The sequence below is a fragment of the Pocillopora verrucosa genome, chromosome 12 (assembly GCF_036669915.1).
Source record: "Pocillopora verrucosa isolate sample1 chromosome 12, ASM3666991v2, whole genome shotgun sequence".
NCBI lineage: Eukaryota > Metazoa > Cnidaria > Anthozoa > Scleractinia > Pocilloporidae > Pocillopora > Pocillopora verrucosa.
In genome coordinates this window covers 12777809-12794213 of record NC_089323.1, presented here as the reverse complement: position 1 = coordinate 12794213, position 16405 = coordinate 12777809, and the positions used below count along the sequence as shown (strand labels likewise).

General features: G+C 36.1%; 2 long non-coding RNA genes and 1 pseudogene across 4 annotated transcripts in view; 1 reads left to right on the top strand and 2 right to left on the bottom strand.

Moving 5' to 3' along the window:
• The window catches only part of LOC131783689 (angiopoietin-related protein 7-like), an 88017-nt pseudogene that overhangs the window by 61042 nt on the left and 10570 nt on the right, over window positions 1-16405 (bottom strand).
• On the bottom strand, window positions 107-3738 carry LOC136277261 (uncharacterized). The gene is made up of 3 exons (XR_010715814.1): window positions 3165-3738; window positions 2767-2975; window positions 107-401 (listed from the first exon to the last, which is right to left on the bottom strand). It is a non-coding gene; the product is annotated as an uncharacterized lncRNA (long non-coding RNA).
• LOC136277260 (uncharacterized) overlaps window positions 1904-16405 on the top strand; it is a 30464-nt gene continuing 15962 nt past the window's right edge. For 2 of the 3 annotated variants that reach the window (XR_010715811.1, XR_010715812.1), the window contains exons 1-2: window positions 1904-2030; window positions 13407-13484. This is a non-coding gene — a long non-coding RNA (uncharacterized lncRNA). Of the gene's footprint in view, window positions 2031-13406; window positions 13485-13620; window positions 14570-16405 lie in introns of those variants that run through there. The other variant, XR_010715813.1, reaches the window with a different exon arrangement.

The following is a 16405-nucleotide window of genomic DNA, read 5'->3' as shown; positions in this document are numbered from 1 at the left end:
GTTTCAATGGCTGTTGCAGCATATTGACTGATTAGATTCTTCATGTAAACAAACCCACAAAAACAATTATGTCCAAAACTAGGATAGACATTCGCAAATGGAAATGTGATGATTCATCTCTTACGGAATTCTTTAATGATATGCTTAACATTTCAAAGGGTGAAAATTTGATTAAGGTGGCAGACAAGAGAACATACCCTAGTTGTCTGCACACTGTTCTAAAGAATGATGAGACGGCCTATAGTGGAAAATGAAAATTCTTGAATTTCTTTCTCAAAGTCACAAAGTCGTTTTCCTTGATAACGAACTTGAATTTGAGTGATAAAATCCGGTTTGTTGCCATGTCCGCAGAGGCTGGTAGTTCAGTTGCGAAACAACGTTCGTTTACGGTGATATGTTTTCTGGTATGGAATAAAGACAAAAATTGGTAAAATATATTTTGTTCGCGCTTATGACTTTCTACAGCTAGGAAAGAAGTCCTGGTATTTTATTAGTTTATTAAGTGCATCATCAAGCCCACTGTGAATGAATGACAAGGTTTCAGTCAGTCTTCTTAACGCCCAATGTATACGAGATAACTGCTAGTTTGTCTAAAGAGATCTCCTCTTTAAGATTTTGGTCAAATGGGCTGCGATTTCATTAAAACTATTTGATCATCTGTCCCTCTAGCTCTGCATGTTTTCAAGAAAGTCTATGTATTTGTTGAAGCAAACAGAGCGCTTAATACAGGGATCATAAAATAATACAATATTTCGCTGTTTTCTCTCCCTCCGTAAAACTGATAAGACACTTGAGCTTGTGGAGTGAATTGGTACGTCAGGATTGTTTGTCAGTAATATGGTGAGACCGTGTGAGACAGTACTACTGCATTAAACCAATAAAGCTAACGGAGCCTTTGAATATCACATTGTGGCATCGGTGAATGAGCTGCAATTTCGTGCGTATCATATGAAATATAATGATTACTGATTGATTTATTCATACTTATTCAAGCTACAGATTTTTACAAGTGAAGGTTTTGGCGGAGACATTTAACATTATCAGAAAGGTTAAATGTTTCCGTCTGAGTTATTTGAAGAGAAGTTGAAGTGCAACAAATTTCAAGAAAGAAATCATCGAGACATTGAACACTACCAGTAACGTTAAATGTTTCCGCCTAAGTTATTTGAAGAGAAGTTGAAGTGCAACAAATTTCAAGAAAGAAATCATTGACCTAATTATTTCTGTGTTACAGCATGGCAAATCTAGTTTTGAACAGACATGTCATCTCCATCCTCGCACCCCGCAATGTTTTGCACGTGCACGCACTTTTCTTGTAGTTTCTTTTTTTATCTATCTTTTTTTTTTAAACAAAATTTGATCCGCTTCCGGTGGGATTTAGATAAGACACCCCGTCGAAGGTAGTGACCGAAGATTCGTCGATGAAATGATCTTTTTTCGACAATCTTCAGTCTGAAATTTACACATGAACGTTATAGGAATTGTCTCGTATCAGGAGTAGTTCTCCGAGAACTTCGGAGAAAATAATTCAAGCAGCTTTAGCCGTCAGTTGTTTCTTTTCTTGATTTGAATGGTGCCCTCTAGCTTCTTTTTTTTCCCACACAAGAGCAACCTTGTTCACAATGACTTGTCCATAAAAAATATCGTTTTGAAGTCAAAATAAGGTTTTTTTACCAGAGTTTTCCGGACTCAAGACTGCATGCCGAGCAGACTCGTTTGGGATAAATACCCTTGGAGTCCTGGTCGATATCATTTTAAATTAAACCAAAAGCTCTTTTTTTAATGAGCTATTGTTATTCTTATATAACAGCAACTTGCCATCGAAAGGGCAGAATGTGCTTATAAAGGAAATATGATCATCCAGGGGCTGAAACCAAAGACTAAAGGGCCTTTAGGTATAAGAATTCGATAGCCAACGGAAGCTTAACTGATTCATTTATGAAGCATTTGATATTTCAGTATATGTTTATTAGCGGTCTGAACCATCTTCTTTGCCCCGCCAGATACGGATGTGTCAAAATGGCTGCAAGGTAATTTCTTTTGCTTTATTAGAACAGTCAATTAAATAGAGAGGTGCGAGGTTTCGTTCGAAACAACTCGTGATCAAAAATGACCGTGTTTAAAAGACGAGTTTGTTAAATAACTGACGACGATCACGTAATGGTGAAGGAAATTTCAAGAAATGTAGTTGCAGGAATAATAACATTTTAGTGATTTTAGCATTGCTAGGCATCATTAATGAGTTTGAGTAGAATTTAATGGACGGATTGACAAGAACTGATCGAAGTAGCCCACGGTTAGGGTCCCCATAAAATTCCCTACATTGCCTTTTCTTACCTTTTCCTTTATCTTTAAGGCTTAGAATCTATGTATTTCATTCCTCTTATCCATTGTGCTCAACTCGCTTAATGCTCATCTGTTTCATTTCCATTAATGACTCGAAATCGTCGCCTACCGTTTGATCACGAAGCAGTCAAACTGCATACTTATTGAGATACGAACGCCTCAGATTTTGGAGACACATTACTCGTGTTAGACGTGGAAACAGAGAGAGAGAGAAAGTACATTTGTTGAAATAACATGTACGTATAGTCTGCCTTCAAGAGTGCCAGATGAAAGAACTGATGCACTACATCCAATTAAAATTCTAACACGCTGAACAAGAGGAAAAATCATAATTATAGTTTGTCTAGTTGCTCTTAAGATTAGCTGACACTTTCATCAATTAACTATAAATCCTATTATTGAAATCGATGAAATACCCACATTCTCATTCTACACTATCGCAGTTCTCACGAACTCGCAGTCTTCAAACAAAGCAAGGGCTCTCCGCAGTTCTCTCGAACTTGGAGTCTTTCAACAAAGCAAGGTCGGCCGGCTCTTTAAAGTTGTTGTTGTCCAGTTAGGAATGTCGTCTGTCACTGCCAGCAAAGTGATATTGCTGGTTCACCAAATTGTTCATTTTCCCTGCAAAACTTTGAGAATGGAAAGAGCGATATCAAAATACATTTTGCAGAATTTTAACCGCGTCTGACCACAATTCGGTCATTACTGACCAACGACTGACAAAGACATTGAGCATCTAAGTTATCATGGCTTTCGTCTTCTACATTTTCGATAAACCTAAAGCGTAAGCTCTGTCTCTGGTCATAAGAATTTCTTACCTTTCCCAAATTGACAGCAAAAGAGATATGTTTGTTGTTTCTTATCACAAATAAGGCGCACAGGGCAACATGAGACGCACTTTTCTTGTACGGAGTGGGAAGAGGGGGCTCTAAAGGGTAATAGGATAAGAGAAGCCAGTGCACTCGGCATTTGATAGAGACCCATCAGTCTCGGCAAAACCATACCATCATACATTTTCTGATTTTCTAAATTTCCTTTCTGCTTCGTAGTCTTCTTCATCTTTTTCGGTCGTCACCTAAAAGAAACAATGTTTTTTTGCAATGTTTTTGGATAACACTGCATCCAACAACCGCGGCAATCGAATACGTGTAGGTTATTACATCTGGGTCTTTGATATAACATTTGTAGACTGTATATAATTGAATTGTAAATGTAAAGTGTATTTTCTTGAAATTTCTGGCAACCTTACTCACGGTGATGTACACACGCGAACTTCTGATATTATACCAAGGAACATAAAACTTCCCACAAGGTTATGTAATTAATATGTACTTCTGCCCCTGTAGTTGTGTTATGGGCTCGTAATGGAATGTTCTAGATTGCTTTTTTCAAGTATATAAGGACTCAGTCATCTAGGAGTAGTAAGTATCTGTTGTCGGCAAAGACCGACTGTCTGGAACGTCCCAGTGGGAAATCTACTGTGAGATACTTCGAAGACTGAGCATTTCGAAGAGATTTAAAGACAGTGAGTTTGTGGCAGTGGTAAACTAAGTCTGTAGTTGCTGAAAGTAATTTCTTTGAAGGATAATTGTTGTATTTTCGATAGGAGTCGCTCCTTGATAATAATTATTACACGTTGTTTGATAAAAATAGATGGGTTTGTAGAAGCCAGGAGTGCCTTCTGCCGCTTAGATTATACTGCAACAATTTTGTAACCATAAAACTTTCATGAAGCATTGGTGGCATTTTGCAGAGTTCTTGAATATTTCATTTGTAGCCTCTTTGAACTTTCCAGATCTCGGTTCGCTTCATCAGATAACGAAACAGAGCTGATTACTAAATGACGAGGAGTAAGGTTTCTTTAGAAACAACTCAACAGAGGACATCTCTGTAGAATCAAAACGTGGGATCCTCATAGAGCTCATGACATTCGCTTACTGGCGCCGAGGTCAAGACAAGTTGTTTAAATAATATAGTTGTGAGACGCTGGGTATTTTTACATAAGTGTGGGAGATAATTGAATCGGTGAAATAATTGGTGGCCGTGTTTTCAAGTCGCCAGATAAAATTATAGCAGTAAATTTGTATGAGCAATTTGAGAGGAACGCGCACGCAAACAAATAAATTCGTAGTTATAGCGGGACCTAGATGCATACTGTAATCAAATATGGCATAACACTTTGTATTTTCAAACTTGGAAGGAATAAAACTCTCCTTGAAAGGTTGGCTGGTGGATAATTTTAGGAAGAGAAGCTTTAGAGATCTGGAGACGCATGATTATTCACCTTTTTTTAACGCGAGTGATTGAGATAGACCGCCTGCTCTGTTTCTGATGTGACAGCTTAATCAGATTACTTTCAGTAAATTCTTTTTCCTTAGGGGAAATAAGTTGCATACTGATTCAGTTAGTGGCTTGAACTTGACTCCAATTAAATTTTACTCTGCTAACTGCCTTAATATCAGGTAAGGTTGGAAGAGCGACCGGTCTTACAAGATTTCCAGGTGTCATATGCTGAACAACTTCAAGTTTTTATTATTTCACACTGTTTACAGAAAAAAATAACTTAACATGATTTGTAATGATATAAAAAAATTACAAACAGAAATTAACTAGAAGAAAGAATATTTAATCGTGTACAGTGACCAAAGTAGCCGATGCGCTTTCGAGTTGGTCACTGTCGTGTGTAGATATGAGTCGGGGTTGGCCGCATGTTAAGTGTAATTTAAATTAATAGTTACATTAAAGACGATATTGTTATCGTAAGAGAAGAAAGACATACGTAAATGCAAGTTAGAGTAAAATGAAAACTGTATATTGTGAATCATTATCTTATATAGCTAACAGTTAAATTATGGTCAGTTTTGAGTACTAAGAAGAAATCTTTTATACCGCTTTTCAAATAACGTTTAAAAACGTTTAAGTTGGTGCAGATTCCCAGATTTTTTTATCGCAGAGAATTTAAATGTAGACATACCATAGTTAGCGCGTACTGATGGCTTAAAGAAATTTTGATTTGCAACATACCTGTTATTAGATGAATGAATCTCTGATGCAGGTGTGGGAATATTCAGTAGTGCCGCTGGAGTGTTACTTTTGTCTTTCTTTAGTTTATATGTAAAAAGTGATACTTTTAGTCTGTAAATATTTTCAAGTTTCAAGATTCCAAGAAGATTATAACAGGGGTTGACATGTTATCTGCCAAGAGCAAAGAGCATGCCCCGTATACATCTATTCTGCTTAGTGCGGATTTTATTTAATCTAGTTTTGTGAGCAGCACCTCAGCTGGCTAGACCATAGTTTAAGAATGGATAAATAAGGGTATAAGTTTTGAACACATCAGGTACTATACCGTTTGCGATAGATTGGTTATAGATATATGTAAAGGGTATTGATAATGGCTCAGAGGCAATTTTAATAAATTAATTTGGAATATCTAGTGAAGTTTTATTTTGATTCAGATTTTGGTAAAGCGTACAAACTTGAGACTGGCGACCTATTAATGTATTTGGTAGGGGCCCCGACAGGGGACATGATAAAACTTGAGACTGGTGACTTACTAATGTATTTGGTAGGCTCCTCATTGTAATGATCAATGGTGCTTGCCAGGCTTGGTCCTACACTAATAAAATACTTGTTGAATTCTTCTGCAATGTCTAATTTATTATTAAAAGTCTTATTATTCATTCTAATTCTTGAAGGTAGAGATTGTCCCTTTGTTTTCCGTTTAATTAAAGTACCGATTAGTTTCTATGTAGCTTTCAAGTTATTCCTGTGTAGGCTACAATAATAAACCTTTTACTGACGGTCTTTAAGTGGTTAAGTTTATTAGTATATTTTTTACATTCTGCTATTTTTTAAAAGTTATTTGAGAGAAAGTGTGTTCTATACATGCTTATTTTTGATAGATTTGAGTATACCATTAGTTATCCAAGGCTGACTACACTGCTTCTGTTTACTTTGGGATATTTGTTTCCTTGGTGCATGTCTATTAACAATAAGGTGAAGAGTACTTATGGACTTACCTGCAATTCATTTAGGTCATTGCTTTCAGTGTAAATACTATTCCCGGCAATTGCTTTAATATCCTGTAGGTATACTTCTGAATCAAATCGCCTGTAGTCTCTATAACATATCTGAAATGTTTGTTTTTGTTCTGATATATCAACAATACGAAAGGTTGGCAGATGATCCGAAATATCTATTGCAGCAATTCCAGATATCATTTGGTTAGTGTTGTTGATAAGCATTAGAAAAAATAGCTCGCTAATGTTTATTTTCCTCAAGAAAGAATTTGTAATCAATAATTGAATGAAAACAAATAAGATTTCGTTGAAGGATTGAATTTTTTTGCAATGTCATAGTTACTCGTGCAACTGACGTAAGGAAATCAATCATTTATAAGCCAGTGACGTATTATCCAAGACTACTCTAAGATATTAAACATTAGAAAATATTTAACAAATTAGCCTTATTTTGTGACTTTTAAGATTACGTGAAACAAGGCCTTAATTATATATCATTTCAGACTACGGCATATCGAAGATTAAACACTTTTTCATCATTTAATCTTGCATCTTATGATTGACAACGAAGCCTATCACAAATTCTGCCACTGCGCTATACCTAGATCTAACGATCTCGCCCGTCTTCAAACAAATAAAGGATGGCCCTAAACATATTTTGCTATCCAATTAAGAGTGCAGCCTTTCAGTGCCACGGAAGTTAAGTGTCTGCTCTAAAAAAAGAAAAAAAAACCGTTAGTTCCTTGCTCCCTTTAAAGAATGGAGAATCAAATTTAGAAATATATTTCAAGTTTAGCGCCATGTTAACCGTGCTCCCAGTGTCAACATTAATTGAATAGACAGTTATTGCTCTCTTGCCCATTACAACAATTTACTGCATCAACAGGAATGTATTTACACAGCAATATTTACAGTTGATATATACCTCACAAGTGACTAGTGCTTTTCGTGCGCGCTGACTATCTAGGCCATTTCATCTCAGAGCAGCCGATGAGACAAAATCGTGCGTCAAGAGTTTATTTCCGACCATTTTCCGGTTGTTGAAAGAAATGAAGTAATCTTTTGGTATCTGTTTTGTATATAGTAAGACAACTTTTCACCTCAGTTTCGGTGAAATGGTGGATATTTAACTCTCCAGTATATTAAAGATTATAACCGACATATTAATTTTCGCACGATTCCATGATGCAAAACACCGGGCATTTATCACGCAATGATCCTTGAATGCGTCGATATTTGTCCTCCGATTAAATTCAGCTTAAGAGTTTCCCTTTTTGTCTTCATTACTTAACACGATAGAAAAAAGGAACTAATTTTCTTGAGTCCACTGAGTGATATGAAAATTTAAGTAAAAAAAAAAAATACAATATTTTAATTTTAAAACCGTATGATTTCAGAATTTCAAAAGTTTTCAAATCAAATGTGGCTGCAATTTTTCTTTACATATCATATTAGTACACATTCGTTTAGCGTAGTTTTGTCAAAATTCGTCCACAGTTTATTACATTTACTGGGCGATGTAAAACTTTCACTTGGTTTTATTTTGATTGAGACCGTTTTCATTCTGTGTGTCTTAGCATCAGTTCATTTAACCAAAAACGCGACACAGCAATTTCTAAAATATTATAGGAAAAGCACTACTCTAAGGTTGGTGTCATTTGCATTTAAGTTTCTCGATTCGATAGGGTGAGAATTAAAATTATGTGAATAATATATTGAATATTTCTTGGGTCAAAAATAATTTTTTCGTATGCAGAGAGTTTTAAAAGCTTATTGATTTGTAGTAATTAGATTTGTGACAGAGTTCCATTCTCAAGACCGCCGTACCCCATAGGTCAGTTCCCCGCATAAATTACATTTGTATACATACTTCTGAAATATTTTTGGATAGAGACCGAGACAAATCCATTAGACTATATATGGGCCAGTAGTAGATATCTTATCTTGTTCAAATTTCTAACTTGCCGCATCATTGTATAAGAAGGAATAGATCATTCAGAAATCATATATTTCAAAAATGTTGATACTCAGGGAAATCCAGAGCGTGTGCTCAGGCCACAATTAGCGGATTAGCAATATCCTCCCTTGTTTCATCACATTCCTGACACGTAATCTTTATTTAGCAATTCATTTCACGAACGCAAGTGGCTTATCAGTTTTACGCGTAGAGAGAAAACCACCAACTCTTCTCGTATTTTAGTTTCCCTGCCACAAACACTTATATCAGTTCCAACAAAAGTCAGACTCTCCTACAAAATTGTAGAGCTCGAGGTATAAATGGCAAATTAGTTTTAAAGAAGTCTCAACGCATTTGACAACAATCGGAAAGAGGAGATCTTTTCAGACAAGCTAAAAGTTATTTCGGGCACAATGGGCGCTGATAAGACTGACTGAAACCCTGACCTTCATTCACGGTGGGCTTAATGAAAACTAATTACAAAATACCAGAAATTCTGTCGCTAGCTGTAGAAAGTTATTCGTGCGAAAAAAAAAAGTCGAATTACCAGTATAATTTCAGTTACATATAGATTCGCTTTATTTATTTATTTATTTTTTTAATTATTTTTTGTTAAGTTTACTGTCACAGAATAATGTGTCTTTTGGCTTGACAGTCCCGAGCACGCTGCATTAAAATAAACTTTAGAAAGTCGCACAAAGCTTTTGAAGTATATATATTCCGAAAATAACAAAAGTTTTAACATATATGTTTCAGCGGGCACACCAAAGCCTCTAAACAGAAAATTGACTGTGTTTTCTACCAGCCTCTGTCTACCGCGGACATTTAAACAAACTGGACTGTATCATTCAAGTCCAATTAATTAAAATAAAAGGGATGAAAAAATAATTAAAATAAAGGAAAACGGCAGTGTGACTTTGAGAAAGAAATTAAGAATGTTTCATTTTTCACTTTCATTAATTAGCCGTCTCATAGTTCTTTAGAACGGTGTACAGAAAACTAAGGGTAAAGTGAGAAGGTATGTTCTCTTGTCTGTCAATCAAATTTTCAATCCTCGAAATTTTTAAGTATATCGGAAAAGAATTTCATAAGAGATTAATAAAAACACTTCTTACTCTGGGACATAATCGTTTTTGTCACTCCAAGCGCACGAAAGTATTTAAAAGGAGTTATCTAGCTCAATATGCTTCAAAGACCTTTAAAACATGGTAACTAATACTTTTACGCAAATGAGCGGTTACACCATGCCCGGAAGTGGACCTCGATACTTTAACGTGTTCGTCAGATCAAGCGAAAGATCTTCACTGAAAATATCAAATTGAAAACCATTGTAGGCCTAGAAATGCTCAAGCACAGGAGAAGGTCTGCGACAAGTGGATTCCCATGGCAACTCAATCGATAACTGTTTTATATAGATGTAGAAATAATGTAAAGCAGTCTTTATTTTTTCCCAAATTATAAACCCACATTTTAAAGGTACCTTTCGTGGTTTAATCTTTGATAGCACTGAAATAGTAAAGCTTCAAAAATCATTAGAAAAGGTAAAAAACCAAAGTATTTAGAACAAAACATATATAAACTCTACCTTATGGCATGTAGCGTTCCATTAGAATTATTCTAAATTAACTTTTGGGGTTATGATAAGATTCTTCTCCTGAAATCATGCCAGTATATTAAATAATAATATATGTCTACTATGAGCCAATCACAATCGTATTAAGAGCAAGGGAAACTGCGAGAGTATAATAATTAACAATTATTCAACTAACGCACAGTACCTACTTGCCATCTCCCATCCATCAAGCCCAAATGGACTAACTGTTTAATCAAATTCTCCTCCGTTATCGATATTGCTTAGTGAGCCCATGAAATTTCAGCTCATCGATGAGCGAAAACGTTCTCACGGTATAAGTGATCGCGTGTTTTGTTTTTTGGAACCGAGCGAAGGAAGTGATCGAAGACAGCCTTCGTTTATAAAAACCTGAACTCAATATCATGCTCCGAGTGTACAAATTACGAGTTACCAACTTACCGAAACGAGTATTAGCTTCAACGTTTAAAACTTCAATCTTATCCAGAAGCGGTCAGATTCCCGTTGCTTCTCATGCCTTTTCTATTCTTTAACAAAACTTCTGAATCAAACTGCCAACTGATTCCACGTGGAATGACTTTAATTGAGAGTCGTTGCTACGAAGTAACGATAATGATAAAGCCAAATTGAGTCTGTGAAATTGTCAATCTTTTAAGTCGGGATTCTGTGACGATGGATTTCTCCTTTTACATTGCTTTGGCGATAAGTTTTCGATAGGGTCGTTCAATTTTCATCCCGTTGGGCGTTTGATTGTAGGCTACTTGAGCGAACGATCAATGTGAAGAAACTTTGATAATTCAGAACACTTGTTTGGCCTAACTGAAGGGCAGAAATCCGTCGCCAATTTTACCGAAGATCTGCATCAACTAAATTTTGACATTGATGAAAAAGCGTAATTCCTTATGTCTCCCTGCGCTCAGGGAACGTACCATTCATACGCTTCACATAAAAATATCTCGATAAATGACGGAGATTATCAACGTGGCGGTTTTACGTTTTGACTTTATCTTTTGAGCGAGATCAACATTCAAATTTTTCGAGAAAATACCGCCGCCAAAACTTTGAGGAACAAAATGAGTGTATGACTTCTTGGGACAGACGACAAAAGGCGGCAGATATCAATATAGAATAGAAGAAGAAGGCGCCTGAAGCCTGTTTCTTTAGCGAAATTCTGTAAGATAACCCTCAAATCTAATTGTAACAAACAAACATCATGATGTGCCATTCCCGTACGAAAAAAAGAGCAGCGATTTCGGGACCGTAGCCATCAGCATGTATTTAGAATCCACATGAACGCAAGTAAACTTTAAAGGAATAAAGGAATGGAAAGGACTTAAATCTTAGGCCGGACGAAGTTCGATGAATCAGCCAAATATCATATGCAAATGATTCGCACGATACTTGTTATATAGGGATGTTTTATCTGTTTTATCTTCTCACACTTGAATTAAAACATAAAATCTTTTCATTGACTAGAAATTGAATAGCCATTCCAAAGCTAGGCGAAATTTAAAACTTATATTGCAGACTTCAAGGAGATCTTTTCAATAAAACGATTGAACGATGAAACTGGAAAATAGATTGCGCTGACCTCGGAAAACGAACATTATTGGACCCTATAGGCCACCACGAGGGCAAAAGTTCGACTGTGTCAGACAATCTGACTATTCTTTATTCAAAGCCACCATCGAAGGACATTCCAAAATGTTTAGAGTTCGACCTCTGTTTTCTACGATTGATATGCGAAAAATGTCCCATATATGAAAAAGCAAGCTTTGGATCCAAGCACTGATTCAATTTTCGACGAAAGTTTCTTTAGGACGCAGATTGTCTATCAAGAGCCAGATTTCACATACGCGTTCCTTGTTGAATACCTCTTATTTTAATTATTTTGGTGTTGCGTACAGTATCACTCAGAAACGCGGTCAAAAAATGGATGATGGCAAGGTTTTGTCAAGACTGACTGGACTCAACCTTCTGCCGAGTTATAAGTAGCTGACAGAATTGCGTGCGAACATGTTCTAAACACCAATACTTTTCCAAGTTATGGGAGTCGGGTACTTCTGTTTTCACCGGTGACAACACTAATTGTATTATTATTTTCGACAATGACCGTCAAGAGTGATCCGTTAAATTGATTACCGTTTCAGTGAATCCTTGGTTAGTCATGTCCAGAAAGTTTCCAAACGCAGTTAAAATTGCACAAATATACCTTAGGATTTACCGTAAATTTTCCACTGTTGTTTTTGTTGGAAAGTGATAAACTTAAACGGATATCGCCAATATTTTTAGGTCGACCTTTGTTCAAGGACGTGCGAGCTCGTGGGAACTGCGTATAGCGATCAGACAGAATTTGTGATTGGTTTCCACTTCAGTAATGGAATTTGTGATGAAATGGTGAAAATGGCGCTAATCTTTCATATAATGGAATCCGAAACGACAAATTATTAAGACTTAGTTCCGTGTGGCCTGGCTTAAGAGCCACGAAATAAGGCTAAATGATGATATTTATAGGTATTTAAGAGTACCATTGTTCATCACATCAGAGGCCTAAGAGTGATAGCTTTAACTTTATCAGTTGCCTGAATAACTATGAATGTTGAAATGGAAATATTTTTCTTCTGATACAGTAACTTAATAGATTGGGCAGGAGAGACACAATTGTCTATTCAATCTAGAATGACCCTAAGATCCTGGATGAAATTGCTCTGGGGAAATATTTTATTCCTAAACGTTAGCGGGGTAACTCACGCTTTGTTGGAGCAGAAACCTCTCTTCCGTGGAAATGAAAGACAAGATTCTTAACTTGATAGCAACAGCTTTTTAGGGATAACCTCTGTTATCTAAATTTAATATGGCTCGCTAAGGCGGAATTAGATTGAAAAGAAGATCAAGGATTACGATGAGTGACCAGGCACTCCTGAATGTAGATCACACGTACCAATAATTTCAACCAGAGTAGTTGCCTTCTTCTAACCTTCTTCAATCAAATTTATCATCCATCGATCAAATCATTATCTACCTCGTACAGTTATGGTGCCTACAAATGTTAAAATCATTACAAACGTAAGCGACATTTCTATCTCAGTCCATGATGAATACCACAATTCGTTTTGTGAAGTCCAATACGGGTGTTTATTATAACGTCTAATTATCACAATCACTTCATTTGCTCTCGTTTTGATTGAAGCCGTAATCATTCTCTGTGTTATATTATTGATCTTTTTAAATTATCACGTATACTACAAATATTTCCGGTATGCTATTTGAGAAACAGCAAATCGCTAATAATATATTGTGTTCTCTGGTCTTAACTGCACTCAAAAGAGCTCGATGCGAACGGAATAAAATAATTAGAATAACAAGTCTAATATTCTTCAAGAATATTCGACATGTTGATGACCCAGTGGGTCACCAACAAAGAATGAAAGCTTGCAGTTCACAGCAATATCTTACGAGAAATAACATCTCAACTCCAATCACATTGCAGTAATCATCACACACTACGCTGTGGCAACATGCTCGGAGCCAAGTTCGCTCTTTAATTGATTGAATGGCCAGCAATCAGGTATGTTTAGCCAAATGTTCGTAGATTTTCTTTCGAACTTCTTGAGAGTATCAAAGTTAAGAGATGTCGAAGGATTCCAGAAACCATGTTTATTCTTGAGTTTACTAAATGTGCGACCTTGGATATTCTTCATTAGACCACTTTAGATGTGTAGCACGCGCATTAAGGTCACAAACAGGATATTCAATGGCTCCGCCCAAGTTATACAGCAAGAAGTTCAAGTTATTTCACGAGTAAAACTATTTTTACCTAGTTTCGCGATGTTTCTAACTCAATAATATTTTTTTTAAGCCCAAAAATATTGTAATCGTTTCATAGATAAATGTGTTCAAACAATCTTTTTGCGCCATATCGTCCCATTGTCTTAGTATATACCAAAACAGCGATTCACTTTGGTAGCTAGGGAGAGCTATTTACCAAACTACAGCAGGGTGTGGTAAATATCCACAACAAGCGACCTTCACATTGGTGAATAGTTGTTAAATAATTTGTAACTCAAGCTTAACGTGACTCTAAAGAAATTGTGGTGATGCGTCAGTGAGAATGTGACAAGAACGTTTAACGCTTAAAACGACAGCTTTAAAAACTCTTTATGATGGCCAATATATATTATCAATTCAGTTGATAAATCCAAATAAGTCCTTAGAATCAACTTAGAAGGGTATTTGATGATTTGAAAAAGAGATGCTCTCATTAGTGCTGCGATTTGTTTCACGAAAGTTTGATGCTTGAGAGAAATTACGCTGCAGCTGTTTCTTGTCATATTAATATTTCAGTTTGCGATACGGGGCAGAGACTTAAGCTTTGAAAATCAGAGGCAAAGGAATCACATGCCGCACCAATCAGTCAACTAATTGATCGGTAACTCAGTCAGCTATTCTGTCCGTAAGCGTATCTACCAATTTTTCTGTAAAACATGCGATTGTCTCAGACAGGGAAGCCCCTTGTATATGCGAACCAGCGGTCTGAGTGAAGAGCGTACGAAAGAAAATCGAAGATGAAAAAATATTTCACTACCACTAAGTATAGGGAATTACAGATAGACGAACCCTGCTGTATTTTAAAAGCGGCCTGTACGGAGATTAGAGAAGCGCCCGCTAAATACAGGTTTTAAATAATAGGGGTATTATATAGAAAACAATAGAAAATGCGAAATGCCAATACGCACTCAGAAATATAACCAACCTTGTTTCGAAAGATAAAACTGGATTTAGGTGCACTTGAAATATTATTTTTAGCATTAATTAAGTGGTTCCAGAAATCCAGTACCCTCACTGACGCCACAAATGTGGTATTCAATTTGGATAACATACCAAATATATATTTCTTGGGTCAAAAAGAAATTTTAAGATGGATATATCTCAGAAGGGTTGTAACAATACCGTACCTATCAGTAATCATTATTTATAACATAGCGCGCCTACTTGCCCTATATAAGTCCTATTGAGCCGCTTCGAGCTACTCTTACGCATTACTCGTGCTCTTCAAACTTCCCGCGTGCATCCATAACGCGATATACGCACGCCAAGCATGAACAAATTCTTAAATTTCAGATACTATGCACGGAAATTCAGCACTTTCTCTGACGCCGCAAATTTGAGACTTATATGGTTAACAAATTAGCACTATCTTACCTTGTTTTATCATGTTTCTGACTCAACAAAATTCTTTATTACGTGACTCACTCTGACACCTCAAGAAACTTATTAGTTTTACCTGTGGAGAGCAAAGAGCCAGCTTTTCTCTTACTTTACTCTTCCTGCAGCCACAAATAAATTCAGTCTCCCCTGAAAACTCATAATTTCTAAGATAGAAAGATAAATTGTAAATTCCAGTGTCTTGCAACAATCTGAATATGGGATATACTTTCAGACGTATCAAAGCTATTTTGGGTACTGTGAACGCCAATTAAGGCTGGTGAAATCTTGACTATCATATTTAATATTAGAGAGAAATCTTTCTAAGCTTACTTTAATCAATTGAATCATTGCTGCAATGTAAAAGTAGTTTTAGCGTTGGAATTGTGCTGGTAAGGCTTACACTATTTGTAAACAATTTGTAACCAAAGATAAGGATAACATTGTTAATAAAGACAAGGATTACGAACCTTAATGCTTCGGGCTTTGTAAATGTTACCGAGGAAGGGTAAATGTGATAAAAAAAATGCATGAAACTGAAGAGCGCAAAATATGCTGCTATGTTTGGCCGAGAGGAAAAAATGGGACATTAACTTCTCTATGGCATCTATTATTGACGAGTGTGCGGATTGAATATTCGGTGAAAAAGCAGAACGAAAGTTTGCGAAAGAGTCCAAATCTTTCAACTTTTTAATGGCAGTTCCTTTCTTTGTCATCGTTTATCGGTGCAAGCTTAAACAATAAAATTAAGATTTGCAAAACACCGATTTCTGCCATATCAAAAGAATGGGCATGTCCAACACGGCCAAAATGTCATTCGAACTTTTTCATCTAATTGTGTCTACCCATGATATATTTAGTATTCGATCATTATTGTGCTGCGTCGGTAGAGGATGCTACAAGATAAATTTAGTTTTACCAACTGAGTTATTATGTAAATGTGCCTCCTTATCGTTGCTGGTGATTAGACTTCATAACATAATGCGGGTTAAAGCAGTCTATTCTTCACTCTTTCACCTTGAATTAAGATGCCAAGGAACTGCCAGTGTTCAGTTTCGATTATTTCCTTGATTTAACAAAAATAAGTTCTTCTGTTTATTTCCTGAAAAATATCTTGTCACGTTTTCTCAGGGGGTTAAAGAATAATGGTGTAACCATAACAAAGCATAAAATTTTGATGAGCATCTTATTTTAAATCTTGAGAACAAACTTCATGAACCAATGAAAAGTTTTGGTTTTGTCAAAATTCAGATGGAAACGGCACAGGTCAAAATACTAATTTCA